The following is a 16,436-nucleotide window of genomic DNA, read 5'->3' on the forward strand; positions in this document are numbered from 1 at the left end:
GAACCTTCGCTGGGAGACAGGTGACAAAAACCTCCCCCCCCCAGGGGCTCAACAAGCTATACACACCCCCTCCAGGCCAGATCTGGTCCATGGCCTTCTTCCCTGTGTGGGAGCTAAGAAGCTATTACATTTTTAAAACGATCTATTAAAAAGTCAAAATAATATTTCATGCCACATGAAATTCAAATATCAGTATCCATTGACAGAGCTGGATTGAGATACAACCGAGCCCTTGGCATGCAGACCTTGCCTACGGCCGCTCCCTCACCAGGACAGCAGGGTCAAGTCCAGTTGTGGCAACAGAGACCGAGTGTCAAGCAAAGCCTCAGATATTTACAGAATCAGTTTACCAACTGCCATCTGGAAGAAGTGACATCTGAGACCAGAACTGAAGCGGGTGCAGAACTAGCCACTGGGAATGGTTGGAAGGGGCTGGGAGAGGTTGGCTTTGCAGGTTGGAGAAAACTCCCCACATCTTCAAGGATGATGCACATGCCGTATGGTGAGCTGCAGAGCGCCATACCAGCTTGAGGAATTATCCAGAATAGTGGAGGACAGGGCCATCGACAATCTGGTTAGACAGAGTACAATGCAAGTACTCATACTCCTCGATCTCATTGATTAAGCATCTATTGGGTCCACTGCAGTTCCCTTAAAGTTCCCGCATTCAGTCCTCCAAACGGACTGAGTGTTGAGATCACTAGCCCACTTCACGGGTGAGGAATCAGGAGCCCAGAGAGGTGAAGACGCCTAGTCCAGGTCACACAGCAGAATACAGATCGGAAGTCTAGGCTGCCTTACTTTCAAACCCCGGCTCCAAACCCCCACTAATAAGCCCAGGCATGTGACTGCCCGTACCCTACAATGTTATTGGTAAAAAGAAAGAAAAACTTTCAAAATGAAACTGCGCTAAGATCCAAAGTAGGATGTATGGAGCCACCCCTCCACACACACATACATTCTACATGGTGTTTTTCCAGTCGTCGTGTCCCCTCTCACACCCCCCCCCCCAGGTTCCTCTGAAATCCAGGCACAAGGCTGGGAAGGAGAAAGGGGCGGGGGGAAGCTGGGCTTCTCAGAAACAGCTAGCAGAGGAGGACTCTCTGAAGTGGGTGGGGAGATGTGTCCCCAAGGCGCCGCAGAGTTGGCAGCCTTGGCTTCCAGCAGCTGTTGGCTGCGCGCAGAATAAACACAAGTGGATGGATGAGTTCAGGCTGGAAAGCCACCTCGCCTCACAGGCTTCAGGCACAACGCTGGGTGACAGCCCTGCCAGCTGACGGGAAGTGACTCCGGCTCAGGGCATGTGCTTTTGGCTGCTTGGCGCAGGTCTGCGCAGCCTCGGGAGGGTTCGAGTGAGCTGGGCGGCTCTGGAGGTGGAAAGTCCCGGCCCTTGCTGTTGGTGTGTCCTTGCACGAGACTGTTCATCCATGTGAGCCTCTGTGGCACCATCTGTAAGTGGAGATCATGGTACCTATCTCTGCGGACACCGTGTGGCACCACCCAGAGTGCCCTTCAAGGAAGGCCTTCTTGCCCCAGTGGCTGGAAGGGCAGTCATCGACAGACAGACACAACCTCACTCAGGGACAAGCTTCGCTCCAGAGACCCACCTCCCCAAGGTCACATCCAAGGACTGATGGCCTCAGGGCATCCAGGCCTGCTTGACTCTCAAGGGCCAGGCTGGCTCTGGGGCTGCTCGGGGAGCCGACCGCGGCTTGTCCTGTCTGCATCCAGATCCAACTCTTCCCTCGGCCCACTTTCCCTCTTTCCTCCCCACACAGGTGCCGTGGCAACGAGTCTTGCTAATAAATGGTACGAGTGCTAAATCCCATCTCACTGGGCAGCCTAGGCCCCCGGCTTGGGATGGCTTGCTTGAGAAATTATATTTGGAAGGTATGCACGATACAGTAGGCCTTTAGCACATGTAAATAGGGACACAAAGGGAAGAACTGCAGAAAGAACCTACTTCGATGTGTCCAAATTCCTTTCAATTTCAAAGACAAAGAACAAAGTAAGTCAACAGAGCCTGTTGTCTCCTACAGCACCGTCGGTGCCGACAGGGACATCCGTCCTCTCAATTGCCATCACATCCTGAAGCCCAGCTATGCACACACGGGACACGCACAGACAACCAAAGAGCATCATCCCCATTCGACAGATGTGAAGACCGAGGTCGGGAGAAAGAAAGTGATATATCGACAACTGAAGAGAGTGCCCCACGTGACCATTTACTCACCCACTCAGAAAATATTGAGTGCTGGGTACCGGGGTCCCCCACAAAGCTCAGAGCAAAGGCGGGAGACCCAGGATGAGCCAAGCCATGATCATAACGCACGCCGGAGACGGTGATGATTGACAAGTGCATGGTGTGTTTGGGGGTGTCATGGGAGGGCCTGTGAGCAGCGGGGAGAGTCACAGCAGATTGCAGTCCAAGCCTCCAACTCTGCACCTGCGGCTGCCCAGCAAACCTCCGTTTCAAGGGAGGTAAAGTGGAGACGCTGAGTTCAGAGCAGCTCCTCGGTCTCTCTCCCACTGCGCGCTTAAGAGCAGGCCGAAAGGCTCCAAGGGCCCCCACCCTCTCCGCACCGAGGACCCAAATCCCTTCCCCCAGTGTTCCCTCCTGCCATCCAAGGCTGAGCAAACCCAGTTGCCTCCAAAGCAAGATGACCAAGTTTGGAAGAGACTTGGAGTCCTCTCTTCCCTCTGCGTGTCTTCCGGTGAGTGGTCAGCCTCTCCTTCCGGGAATCAGAGCCAAGGTCATCTTTCTGAATTGTTCTCTCTCCGTGTCCCGTGCAGAAGCTCTGTCCTGTGCTCAGGCGCCACACCTGCGGCTTTTTCCTGGCAGCACTCAGGAGCATCCCCAGCCCAGGGAGGAGCCCACGAGGGTCACGGCTCAGAGGCAGCAACTGGATTTCCGAAAAGGGCCAGCTCAGAGGGAGAGAGAGAGAAAGAGAGAGAGAGAGAGAGAGAGGACCCTCAGAGCCCCACCTGCGCAGTGGTGGGTGCAGTTGGAAACGGTGGCCCCAGCTTTGAAACTGGAGCTCGTGAGAGCTCTCCCAGAGGACCCGGACACACAAGCCCAACTTCCAGAGAGCCTGGCCCTGCCTCTCTGCAGCCTCCGAGCCCACACTCCATGTGAGCATCCCAGGCTGCTCTGCTCCCCAGTTCCTCTCCGTTATTCCTTCTTTCTAGAATGCCACCCCTCCTGTAGGCTAGCACGGCCACGTTCTTTCAGTCTCAGCTCACGTGGCCCCTCCTCCAACTGGCGCTCCTGGCCAGCCCTGGCTTTTGGTCGACCTTTCTCCATGTCAGAGGGCTCATCACAATGAGTTATAATTGTGATTGTCAGTCTTCGAGCCAGTTGAGGCAGGGACCACCAGGTTTTACTCATCCTGGGATCACCAAAAGTTAGCTCAGAGTCTGGCCCAGAGCAGGTGCTTCGGCACTGCCAGGCTCCCCGGGGGCTTTCCCTGTCTCTCGATCCCTGGCTTCATTCCTCCGTCCTCCTTATAAGTGTTTGTTTAATCAACAATTTTGCCTAGTGGGTAAAGGGGCTTTAATATATGCTCATTGAGTGAATAAATGAATGAGTGAGCATGGGAAATGCATCAGTGAGCCAGTGAGTGAGCGTGAGAGTGAGTGACTGTAGGGAAAATAAGATCACTGAGTACTAAGATCCCCAAGTACTAAGGCTGAGGTCCACTGAGTACTAAGATCCTGCCCACTTCCCAAGAGCTACTGAGTGAGCATATCAGGGCAGGAGGGCCCTGGCATCTGCATTTCAGCCAGCCCCCAGGGGATGCCGAGTCTTTTTCTTGGGAAACCTGGCGGTTTGGGTTTAGTGCACAGTCTCCGGGTTTAGTGCACAGTCTCCAGGCTCAGGCCGGCATCTCTGACTTGCTGGGCAGCTGTGGGTAACCAGCTACCTCTCTCTGATCCCTGTTCCTCTCAATCAGAAAAGTGGAGCCAACCGCAGAGCCCAGCCCTGCATATAAAGCCATCAGCAAATTCAGGCCACCCTTGCCATCCTTACGGCAGGCCTGAGTCGCGCCCACCACTCAGGAGTGTGCGAGATGTCACGGCTTTTAATATTCTATAAATCAACTTAATTTCTATTCCCAGACCCCCTCCCATTGGGCTGGAGGGAAATATGACTTGAGACAGATATTCTGAAAGCCCAGCCCTCAGTGTACCCCGGCGTGGTGCCACAGCCAGGGTCTTGGTTTTGAAACACTACCAGGAAGCCGTGGCCCCTGTTCAGCCTCTGCTCGTCCCCACATGACGACACCAGAGCTAGGGACCTGCTCGAACGGAATGCAGGAGGCAGAAAAAGACGGAACGCTGCCCGGGAAAGAAACACACACACACACCCGACAATTCAGATTCAAAGCACCCACCTGCCTGTTTGATTTGGCCTTTCCTTCAACCACCGAACAGGGGTGTTTTATTGGGCGAACACAGTGAAAGGAGAATTTTTAAATAAAGGTAACATCGCAACTCCAGAGCAATTATAACATAAATGTGCATCAAAGGTTGTATTTAACTCATTCATTAATGAGGGAGCCAGAATCATGGCACAACCGGTTCAAAGCAGATTTCAGACAACACACACACACACACACACAGAGGCAATTGGAAGTGCTGGGATTCATTTCCAAGTAGGTGCAAAATTAGCCGATAACTTTAGGGCAATAATCAATTGCATTCCACTGGACAAACCTCATTTGCATTTCTACGGCATGAATCATTTGTATTACTATCAGTTTTTTTTTTTTTTTCCAACTTAGAGTTATGATGTCCTAGGAAGACAATGAAAGGCACGGGAGCTTGGAGGTCGTGCTAAGACGCAAACATCCAGCAATCTATTATTTACTTATTATTTTTTGCTTCTATCAACATTGTTTGCAAGCTTTCCTGACAGTACGATCCTGTCACCGCCATCCCCGAAAAGAGGAGGGAGGCTTGGGTCTCCCGAGCCTCAGTTTCTTAATCTGAAAAATGGGTATGATGAGAGCCCTTGACAGCCCAGGGTCGGGTCGTGGTTCCCCGCTGTGACATGCGTACAATGGAAACAGTGAAGTCAGGACAGAGGTTTCCCAAACCCCAATTGTGGGTGTGTCCCTCTTCCCTCATTTTGATCCCACTTACATTCTACCTTATAAGGGTTACTATTTCCTTTACAACAATTTTGACTTGATGAGAACCAGGAAATCAGAGGATGAGGTGCTGGTTTTCTATATATATATTTTCTAATATATATGAAAATAGACATATAGCCATTGAGAGAAGAAAAACAAGTTCACCCTCGTTCCGATTAATCCAGGGCTCTGTGGGAAGCGCTGGAGCAGGAGAGCAGGGGGCTGAGATTAAATGGTAGCCATGCATGCTTGTAGGTACACCGGTATCACCAACACCAACCCTATCCAAGGTGGTGCCTGGAGGACGTGTCACCACGCCGGCCCTGGGAGGCAGATCCCCGTGCCCCTGGGAAGCCCTCCCAGAACCCCTCAAATCCCTCCTCCCATTGCTCCGGGGCCCCTCCTGTGATTCATCCTGCTGGAATGTGGGAGTCCTCCCTGTGGCTCCAACTAAAGTCCTTTAATTCCCCTTCGGTGATGAATGCGTGAGGCTCTTGAATGAAATGTCCAGGCTCTGCATCCCGGCCCACTATCCTCCCCCGCTCCCCGCCCCCAACCCGCTCCACATAATTATTTCTGTACAGAACATGTCAAGTGCCCCGCTTCCCGGGAACTCGTTTCGCATGCAAACATTTGGTGATTAAGCGAGGCTTAATTAATTAAGCACTTTGTAATGACTCTTAAACCAAAGAAGGGTGGATTAGGAGTCCGATGCGTGCTGGCGATGTGAAAGGCGCCTTCATATCAGGGGCGGCAGACAATGATCCAGCCGGGGGAGCAGGGCAGGGAGTCCCACAACTGCGATAGAATCGTTCATTCATTCCCTCACTTAGCTTATTCATGGAGCACGTCGAGGGGCCAGAGTACATGGTGAATAATACCAATAATAATAGTGCCAGGCACTGTGCTCCTAAGTCTGAATGGCAGGACAGTGAATAGGAACAGGTGATGGTTATTGAGAGCTGGCTCTGGTGGGCACTGCTGCCACAGACAGTAATAGGGCAATAATAGGAACGATCCTAGGAGCAAGCCCTTGCAAAGCACCTGCTGTGTGCGCCCCTCATGACTGCAGGGGCTTCACATGCTGGAAACTCATCCTGTTCCCTCCACGACCCTCCGACATTCCTGCAATGAGGTATCATCCCCATTTTACAGATGGGGACACTGACGCATGCGTGCGCCAAGCGGCCTGGCTGGCGAGTTGTTGGGTTGGGTTGGGTTGAGGCTTCCAGAGGATGAGCAGTCACCCTGCTCTTGTACCCCCCGAGGGCTTAGCTCTTGTGTCACATCGAATCTCTGCGGTGGCCTGATGAGGAGATAGTGGGGTTGTTGCCAGGTTCATGATGGACGAGGACAAGGGGCTCAGGAAGGTGGCGAGAGCTTGTCCGAGGTCGCACAGCATAAAGCACACGGGAGTGGACTTCCCTTGTCTGCTTTATTTTTGTTTATCTCGTTGGTAATTAGACTCCCTACTCACCACATACATGCATTCCATGATGATTCCTGGTTGTTGCCTGGCTGATTTTGAGCCGGAGCTCTGCTGGGTTACTGACCATTGCCCTGGACTTTGTCGCTGTCTTCCCAACTCAATGCTTCTCACCCCCCCGTGACTCAGTTTCCCCATCTGTATAATGGGCATTTTGCTCTGGATCATCTCTGAGTCCTCACCTGATGTTTGAGGATCTTTGGAGCCTAGAGGGTCTCCTCTGCTTTAGGGGGTCCTGGGGATGACAGTGGCAATTTGGCGGCCTTGGCTCTCAGGCATAACAATGCAGAAGGCTCCAGAGCCCAGCCCTGCATAGCTCTAAAGCAGAGCAAGCTCAAGTCTCAACTCTGACCTTCATAGGCTGTGTGACCTTGGAGTCACACAAGGTCCTTGTGTGACCTTGCCCTCTCTGAGGCATGCCCCCCCCACACCTGACCTCTCAAACCAGGTAATCCTTCTACCTGGTTCCAGGACGGCAGGGCACAATCTGCACAAGCTCATGGGCACTGGGGTCCTTTTAAAATTGTCTGGTGGCGGAAACCACTGTTTCCCACACTTGGATGCACACATATGATCCCCAAAGGGTCCACTTCTTTGTTTGTTTTTGTCTTCTCATTTGTACTGTAACTTGGAAAACTGCCGATAACCTGAGCGATCATCTTATGATCGAGGATGTCCATGTGAGCCCGGTGGCCGGGTCGGTGTGTGCCTCACAATTGCGAGCTTGCTGAGTCAAGAGCAAATGGCCTCATGTGTCGTTCCAGTGAAGATGTCGCTGGAGTTCACTCGGAAGGCAGGAGGGGTGGAGTTGTCTCATCACGTGGCTGGCTGAAAGCACGGGGGTCTCGGGGGGGCAGCCCTGCCGTGTCAGCTCCAGACTCACACGCGAGTGGATACAACACACCCCGCTCTGCACACTCACTGACAGCGAGGTTGCGCGGACACAGTGGAGACCCTTCTCTGTTCCTGATACTAATTGTACTAGATGCTCATCTAGTGATGATTTCTAAACACGGTTCATGCAAAGCGGGCCACCTTCTCATGTACGTGAGTGATGCTTCGCTAGGTTCAGCAGACTGAGTTAAATATGAGATCTGATCATTTCCTGAGCTGACAAGCGAAGACCTGTCATTGCGCACTCCATTTTGGACAACACCCCTGTCTGGAAAGGCATTCTCTGTTTTGGAATGATGCAGGTTAGGAAGCAGGCCCAGAGCTGGCAACCACTGTTACTCTCCTACCCCACATCAATGCTCCCTTTCTTTCGTAGTGACAGGCACCTTATTTTATTTGACGTGCTAATATGCCCAGCTAAAGGATTTTTATTTTCCCCCTTCCTTAGGTATAGAGTTACCAACGCATCATAAGCTGAGGTTCTTAGGTGGGAGGGATTTCTGAGCAGGCTCTTAAAAAAAAAATAGTAGATGTACCTGGAATCTATGCTTCCTTCCTTCTACCCTCTTGCAGGGAGCCTAGATGCAATAGCTGGAGCTGGAACAACCATTTGTCACCACGAGGCATCTTGAACTAGGTGGCTGTGTGCTAGGACTATTAACACAGAAAAGACTAAGTATTTCCTGATTTCTGTGACACAGAGAAAAATAAAACTTCAATTTATTTAAACCTTGGCCATTCTGGGTCACTTTCATTAGTCCTTATTGCCATTCCTAATTGATACAGAGTTTATATATAGAAGCAGATCTAGAAGACCATCTTTCTATGTAAACATGACATGGATGGTTTAGATTCAAATAGCATTTTCTGTCATATTGAACTACTGTTGATAATTTAAATTTTCTAGTTTCATGATTATGTTAATAATACAGTGAAGGGGCTTCCCACAAAAATGGGAATACATAAGGAATTTGTGTTGACTTCTATTTGTATAAATTCGAAGAAAATTTTAAAAGGAACTGATTTAAGTAAGTAAACACAGGAACCTTTTCATTTTGCTCTTCAAAAGAGGCTCATGCATTATTTGAGCTTAAGAAAGGCCGGGCCTGGGACCCCTCCTTCTCCCCTTAGCTGGAGCTAAGGGAGAGAGTCAGGAATTCTCATTAGCAGGTGAGAAGAACTCAAGCAGAGAAGCCAGGGGGTGGCTGGAAGTGAGGGTGGGGAATGAATGAAATGCCTCCCACCCAAGACAAGACCTTGCAACATCTGTCTTCTCTGGGTTTCCTGGTACAGAGTGGGGCCGGAAAGCAGAAACTCTGAAACACTTTGTAAGAATCTGTTTTCCTAGCATCCCCTGTGAGGGGCAGCCCAGGAAAGGCAGGGGCTCTGTGAGAAACCCCATCTGATGAGATTTCCAGCTCCGGGCAGGTGGAGCTACTGGGACCTAGAACAGATTCATCACTCAACTTAGGTTTCTCGAACTGCTGGCCAGATCACGTCTGCGGGTGGCCCCGGTCTCCTCATCTGTGAAATGGGACTGTGGGACCAGCAAAGCATGTTGATGGAGGCAACATGATAAGCTGTGTTCACATAGGAGATATCTAAGTAGGGTGAAACTTTGCATCAGAACCGATTTTGTTTAAAGTCCTTCTTTTCTTTTCCAAAGTGATATTTATTTTTAATTTTTGTTTGCAAATGACATTTCCAGGCTCAACCTATCTGGGGCCCCAGTCACTCTGAGATGAATTGGAGCAAAATCTTGGACCACTGAGTACCTGAGTACAGACAAATTTTGTAACCACGGCTGAGCCCTTAAATAAGCTCAGACGCGAAGGAGGCTTGAACCAGTGGAATCATGAGAAATAGGATCCAAACAAATCACTCCCACCAATCTTCAAAGTTAGGACAGAGGTCTTTGGGAGGGGTTATGAGTGTGCAGAGCCATGTACCAAATCCAATAAAGGTGAAGTTGAATAGAAATAAAGCCTGAAGTTGTCCTACAGGTCCAAAAAGTCAATGGCTCGAGTTGAAGTGGTCGCTTTTATTACTATTATTATAGCTAATGTTGGGCATTTGCTACGCACCAGACACGTTGCCCAGCATTCAAAGAGGCAGCGGATTCCCTCAGCAAGGGGCTGAGTGCAGCCAAGGGAAGCACCACGGTGCCTGGGGGATTGTGGATGAAGGCTGAGTCCCTTGGAACAGCCCTTAGGGCACTCCTGGTGTCATTTATTTCTTTCCTGTCTCTCCTGCTAGACTGTGAGTCCCAGGAGGGCAGGGCCTGTCCCTGGCTGGTCCATCCTGGATCTGCTGCTTTGTTTGGCACCTGGCCTGTGTAACACCTGAGTTCATCTTCATTGCACGAATAAATGTGGGGATGACTGACAGCCAGCCTCTTGGCAGGCGCGCAGACCTTTAGTGACATATTAACCTCTTTGCTCTTCCTAGACCCACTTTGAATCACATACATGATGTGATTCAGATGTAATAGCCTTATCATCCAAGATGGCAGCCACATGGGCTAAGAGTTTGGGTCTAGGGTCATATTTCCTCTGGCTTTGAGTCTCCATGTGACCAATCTACCAGCAGGAAGACTGTGGGCATGGAGACCAAGCCTCAGAGTCCTCTACAAATAGAGATAGTCAAATAAGAATGTACTCAAAGCCTTGAGCACAGTTCTTGGCATAGAATGTGGCATTCTACGCTATTTTCATATGTTTTATTATTCGTGGAGTTGAAAATTTGGACTTAACTCTAGGATTTTCATAATTCTCAGTTAAATTTCATCTTGCCAGATTCAGATCATTTTCTGAGAGATGTTCAGAGGTCCTGGGTCTGTGACCCAACATGTAGACATTCCATCACAGGTATTCCATGTCCCCTCCCAAACCATCAAGAAAACATGTAGCATCCATGGCTGAAGCCAAGTCACACGGGTTCTCCTGGTGGTGTGGCTCCATTTCTACAAAGGCAAAAGCAGCAGTGGTATACAAATATAATGAAATTGGAGCTGGGGACAGCCCCGGTGGCTCAGTGGTTTAGTGCCGTCTACGGCTTGGGGCGTGATCCTGGAGACCCGGGATCGAGTCCCACATCGGGCTCTCTGCATGGAGCCTGCTTCTCCCTCTGCCTCTCTCTCTCTCTCTCTCTCTCTCCTGTGTATTCTCATGAATAAATAAATAAAATATTTTTTTAAAAAAGAAATTGGAGCTGGCCTCACATAGCAGGCGAAAAAGGAATGCACATTTGGTCCAAAGATCCCCAGAGAGGCTCAAATAATAGTCAGCCTTGATGGTGTCCAACAGTGTGCACCGTGCTAAGGATGTCATGTGCTTTACCTCCCTGAGCCTTCACAAGTCCCTGAGAGATGACTTCTACTATCGTCCCCATTTTAAGGATATGAAACTGAGGCTCGCAGAGCTCAAAGCCACCCAGGAAGTGGCAAAGTGGGATCTGAACACAATTCTGTTAAGTAGAAGTGTTGAACCTCAGACTTAGAGCTCAAAAGCTTTGATTAGACGTCAGCTATCGTCCGGGCATCTTGAATCCCACCTGGGAAGTCGCCCACAGCCGCTCCACCTCCCGAGGGCTCTCCCAGCACCGTGGGCTGCCTTGGGAAACACTGACTTCCCAGCTGCGCCACTCCCTGGCTTCAATCACAAGCCTCTTATGTGGATGAAATGACATTCCCCTCCAGGGACCCGCGCAGCAATTTGTTTGGGCTGTGTTCAAAGCCAAGCGCGGTGGCGAGGGCCTGATTTCCCACCCTGCAGTGACTCAGAGCATCAGAGATGAAATGAAAGGTTTAGAAGGAGCGGAGATGAAGCCCTGCCTCGGTGCAGATGGGTGGCGCTGGCCTGTTTATCGTTCTGAAGGTGAGACATGGGGGCAGCCTCTGAGCTTGACAACAGGAGGCTCATCAGACACTACTTCGTACCCATTTAAAAAAATATTTGCACTTGCTCACCGTATCTGTCGTTGATTAATTTATTCAGCAAGTATTTATCGAGCCCCTACTATGTACAGAACACGGGGCAAGATCCCAGTGAAACGGCAGGACGGCTACGTCCCTGGTCTGGGGGGCGGGGGGCGCGGGTCCATCAGAACAGCCTAGCAATTAGCGGGTAATTCCAACACACACACGGGGTTGGAGCCAGTGCAGGTGGCCGTGCTATCCCGGGGCCTCGTAGCATGATTACTAGGTAAATCTTAATGCCCTGGGAAAATCCTTATGTTAAGACGTTAAGTGGAAAAGCAGGCTACGAAATTTCTCATGGAGCATAATTCCAACTTTATTATAAAAATATATGTGTACGCGAATAAGGAAAAAGACTCATAAGGAAATGCATAAAAATGTCAACAGTGGTTATCGCTGAGTAGTGGGAATTAAATATTCTTCCCTTTTACCTTAATACGAGGTTCCAGTTCTTAACCACAAGCAGGTATTCATTTCATTTTATAGGTTTATATACATTTTAATTATAAAGTAATTTATACTCATTGGAAAACTCTGAAGTCCCAAACTACCCACCCCCCACTAAAAAATCTGTTATTTTAGAGCAGGGCATGCATCCTTTGGGACACACACACACACACACACACACACTGGTGCTCTTACTGTATCACTTTCGTTTCTGTTTGGGTTTGTATCCTGTTTATAATAGTTTGTTTCTTAATTAAAGAAATACATATTTACATATCTGTTTACCTATGCATACCATATATGTTATATATATAGTTTCTGCAAGTTTCCCTTAACAATAGAGTTTGATCATCTTTTTATAACGGTGTGTGTAGATCTCCCCCCATTCTCCTTAACAGCTGAAAGTTATCCCCAAAGTATGGCTGTAGCACAGTGCATGTACTCGGCCCCCCAATCAGTGACTGATGGACGTTAAGGACTTAAACGAACGTCTCTGCATACCTGTATAAACATCTTAGAGGCCAAGTTCCTCTAAATGGGCCTCCTGGCTGGGACCACGGACATGGTATATGTTCTTTAATCGGTTGTCAAATTAGGTTTGAAATAACAACCTTGCAGTCGGGGTGAGTGGAAGAATGGAGCAAATAATTCACAGCTGGTTTTCTTGGTCCCATTTTCCAGATGGAGCAGCTGAGACCCAGGGAGGACCGCTCCTGGCCAAGATCGTGGGGGCGAATGAGTGCCACCGCCAAGTCCAGAAGTCAGGACTAAGTCCCATCCGGGCCTCTTCTCCACCCCCCACCCCCATCCCAGCCCTCCGCTCACCTGAGTCGGGGCTCCAGAGATTTCTCGGTGTCCCTCTCCAGGCCGCCTTGTCTCTGGCCACAGCTGGGTTATTGACAGCACTTTCAATGTGTGGCCTTGTGGGTGGAATGATTGGCCCTTAATTGAATTGAAAACAAAAGGAGATTGAGTTTTATGGGGAGCGGGAGGCCACGGGAGGGAGGAAATACAAATGCAGAGCAAGCATGAAAGGTTCTTGGAGGAAGATCAGCTGCAGGTGGGAGTGTGGGTTCCTCGGGCTGTTTATGGAGCTGCAAAACTTGAGGTCAGTCCCTCCCCTGGGGCCCTCTGTTTGCTCTCCCCCTGCTCCAGCCGGATGCTGTCCTCTCTGGAGTGGCGTGCTGCAGATGCCGGGAAGGGCCCAGATTCTGGTGCTGGTGCTGAAACAGTGGGGCGCTGGCTGCCCCAGGGGAGCAAAGGGGAGCCTGACCCCAGAGGAGGAAGCAGCTGTGCATCTCCGGTCACCCCTGTATCTCCTCCATGGACTCTTTGTAAGAGACTGGGGCAGAAACCAATGCCACCACCCATAGGAGCCTGCTGTGGACTTAACTGTGTCCCCCTAAAATCCGTATGTTAAAGCCTTAACCCTATCAACGTGACTGTATTTGGAGATGAGACCTCAGAGGAGACGACTGAAGGCTGAATGAGGTCCTAAAGGTGCAGTCCTGATCCGAAAGGATTTGTGTCCTTATAAGAGACACCAGAGAGCTCTAACTCTCGCTCTTCACACTCGCGGTGAGCAAAAGGCAGTGCGAGCGCATAGTGGGAAGGCGACCATCTGCAAGCCAGGACCAGAGTCCACACGGGAAACTGAATCCGCTGTAATCTTGATCTTGAACTTCCGGCCCCTGAACTATGAGAAAATAAATTTCTATTATTTAAGCCACCCAGTTGATGGTATTTTGTTAGAGCGTCTGGAGCAGACTAAAATACAGCCCATCGGGGACTCACACTCAGGACGCCCAATTGCCAACCGCTGTGATTGTCTCTCTCCATTTTCATCCGTCCATCCCAGTGTGGCATGGATTTCTATGCCTGTGGACTGACTTCCGCCAAGGCTGGGCTCAGAGGTTATAGATTATTTATTTTTGCTTCCCAAGGCCCAGCTCCATGCCCGGCACAGCCTCAGTCTTCAGGGAGCTTTGCTTAATGAATAGATGCATGTTTATAAATGTAGATAAATATTCATGGAGCCGGGAATGTGGCTGGGATGGCGGGGGATGAGGATAAAGCAGCCTCACCAAGGAGGCACTGGCCAATGGAAGAGGAAGGCATGAGCTACAGCCGTGAGGGCTGCAGAGGGAGGAGCTTTCCAGGCAGAGGTCAGCTTGAGCAGAACCCAGAGGAGGACTGGAAAGTCAGAGATTGTCCAGGGAAAATGGCACATGGCTTCTCATCAGCCAGACAAGAGTGTCAGCAGATGAGAACCAGGAGTGGGCTGAGGCCATACTGGTAAGCCCCTGCATGCCAAGCCCAGGGGTTGGCTTTGACTCTGTAGGATTGGATTCTCAAACTCCTCTTCCAGTACCTCAAGGAACATGTAGCATATTCTTGGGGGGGATACCAAACCGCTGAAAAAACACCGTGCATCTTCCTGGAGTGCAACCTTGCAGATGGATAAGCACATGGTCTCTGGACTTACTACCTGAGTTCAAATCTTGATTCAGATTGCTGGCTGCCTGGTCTTGGGTGAGTCATTTCACCCTTCTCTCTTCCTCTTTCTCTTCATCTGCTTAGTATAGATAACCACACAAAACCTGAACACGAGTGTTTATCCCACTTTATTCATGATAGTCCCAGACTGGAGACAACCCTATTATCTTTGAGCAGGTGAGTGGGTGCACTGTGGTGCATCCACAGAACGGAATACTATTCAGCCACGAAAAAGGAACGAGCCACTGATACCCACGACCTGGTTGGACCTCAGGAGCGTTATGCAGAGTGAACAAAGCCGCTCAAAGGTTATATGCTGTCTGATTCCATTTACATAATCTTCTGGAGGTGGCAAAATTGCAGTGATGAAAACCCATCAGTGGTGTCTGGGGGGTTGAGGTTGAGGGGAGTATGCAACTATATGGAGCAGCCTGGGGAAGTTCATTTTTTTATGGGGATGAAACTCTTCTGTATATCGTGTGTGATGGCCCCTTCTAATCTGTGCCTGAGATAGAATCTCACAGAACTCTCTGCTTTCTATAGAGCACAGGCGCAAAACTGGTAAAGTGAGGTGTAAGTATTACACCAAAGTCAAGCTCCCTAGTTTTGACAATGCTCAAAGACTACATGAAGGCTACATAAGATATTACCACAGTTGGGGCTGCTGGAGGAAGAGTACATGAGAACTTTCTGTGCGATTTTGGCAGCTTTTTGTAAGTTTTAAAATTTTTGAATTAAGGAAGATGAAGATAGTCACCGTTAGTACCTGACATGTGGATGACATGAGCTAAAAAGTATTTGGTGCCAGGGAATTATTCCACACACACTAGCTGGGGTTGTTGTTTGCCTTTGGAAAGAGGGCAAGGTAGGAACAGGAGTCTGGGAGCTTCCCTGCAACTGACCAAATTTCCCGATGGAAATTCTTAAGGGTGAAAGAGGATTCAGATTTAATTTTAAAAGGAAGGAAGGAAGGAAGGAAAGAAGGAAGGAAGGAAGGAAGGAAGGAAGGAAGGAAGGAAGGAAGGAAGGAAGGCAGAGAGGGAGGGAGGGAGGGAGGCATAGCTCTTGGCTTGTGTAGGAGCCCACCCTTCTCCATCAAGCAATGCCCTCAAAAGCTTTGCAAGTTCCCTGTGCAACATCTGCTAATCCCGTGATGTCAAGGCCCGAGCTTACTGAGCCTGGGAAATCGCTGCTGTGTTTTACTGACTTCCCCACAGTTGGCAGTTTCCCTCGGAATCGTCGTGTTAATCAGAAACACGCCGTCCATATTGTCAACACTTTGTTTAACCACTTCTATAAATTCAGCATTAGTGTTGGAGCGGTCCCGAGTTGATGGATGAAATCGTCAGCAGCTCCAGACAGCCCAACCCCATAAAACAAAGTCCGGGGCGTGAGGCTCTAAAGCAGGAGACACTTGACATTCAGTGGGACATGTGACGTGGTGATGACTCACCTCTGGGCTTGAAAGAATGGCGGGTCCCCTGAGGACCAGGCTCCAGGAGCAAGGGAGAAGTGAGAACACACGGTCTCCTGGTGGGATCCCGGCGGGGAGGTTATCGGAGGGAGTCTCCGCTTGGCGGACTTGGGAGACGCCTGGACTGAAGCCAGGGTACAGGAGGAAATGGGGGACCCCCGGGGAGAGGCAGTCCACGAGACAGAGTGGCTGGTCTGCAGATGGCTTTGATTGGTGAGCGGCACTAATAAAGGTGGGTGGGATGCACTTATCCCAGAATCTGGCCTTCCACACAATCCTAAGAAGAAGGGGTGGAAGAAGGTGTCTCCATCTGTCCATTGGTCCGTCTGGCATCTGCCTGGTGTCATGGGCTGGCCACCGAGTCTGGGGTCTGCCCCCACCCTTGGGCTGGGGCACGCACTGCTGGGAGCCTTGCTTGGGAGATGTTTCCATCTGTGACTTGAGCACCTACTACGTGTCAGGCATCCGGGGAACCATAGTGAGTGAAATGAGTATGGTTCCTGTCCTAATGGCCTCAGAGTAGGTAAG

General features: G+C 50.1%; 1 long non-coding RNA gene across 1 annotated transcript in view; it reads right to left on the bottom strand.

Moving 5' to 3' along the window:
• LOC118352351 (uncharacterized) overlaps nucleotides 1-3,599 on the bottom strand; it is a 70,426-nt gene extending 66,827 nt beyond the window's left edge. Inside the window, exon 1 of the long non-coding RNA XR_004809306.2 lies at nucleotides 2,234-3,599. This is a non-coding gene — a long non-coding RNA (uncharacterized LOC118352351). The remainder of the gene's footprint in view (nucleotides 1-2,233) is intronic.
• Between the last annotated feature and the right edge of the window lie 12,837 nt (nucleotides 3,600-16,436).

This window comes from Canis lupus, chromosome 26 (assembly GCF_003254725.2).
Source record: "Canis lupus dingo isolate Sandy chromosome 26, ASM325472v2, whole genome shotgun sequence".
Taxonomy (NCBI): domain Eukaryota; kingdom Metazoa; phylum Chordata; class Mammalia; order Carnivora; family Canidae; genus Canis; species Canis lupus.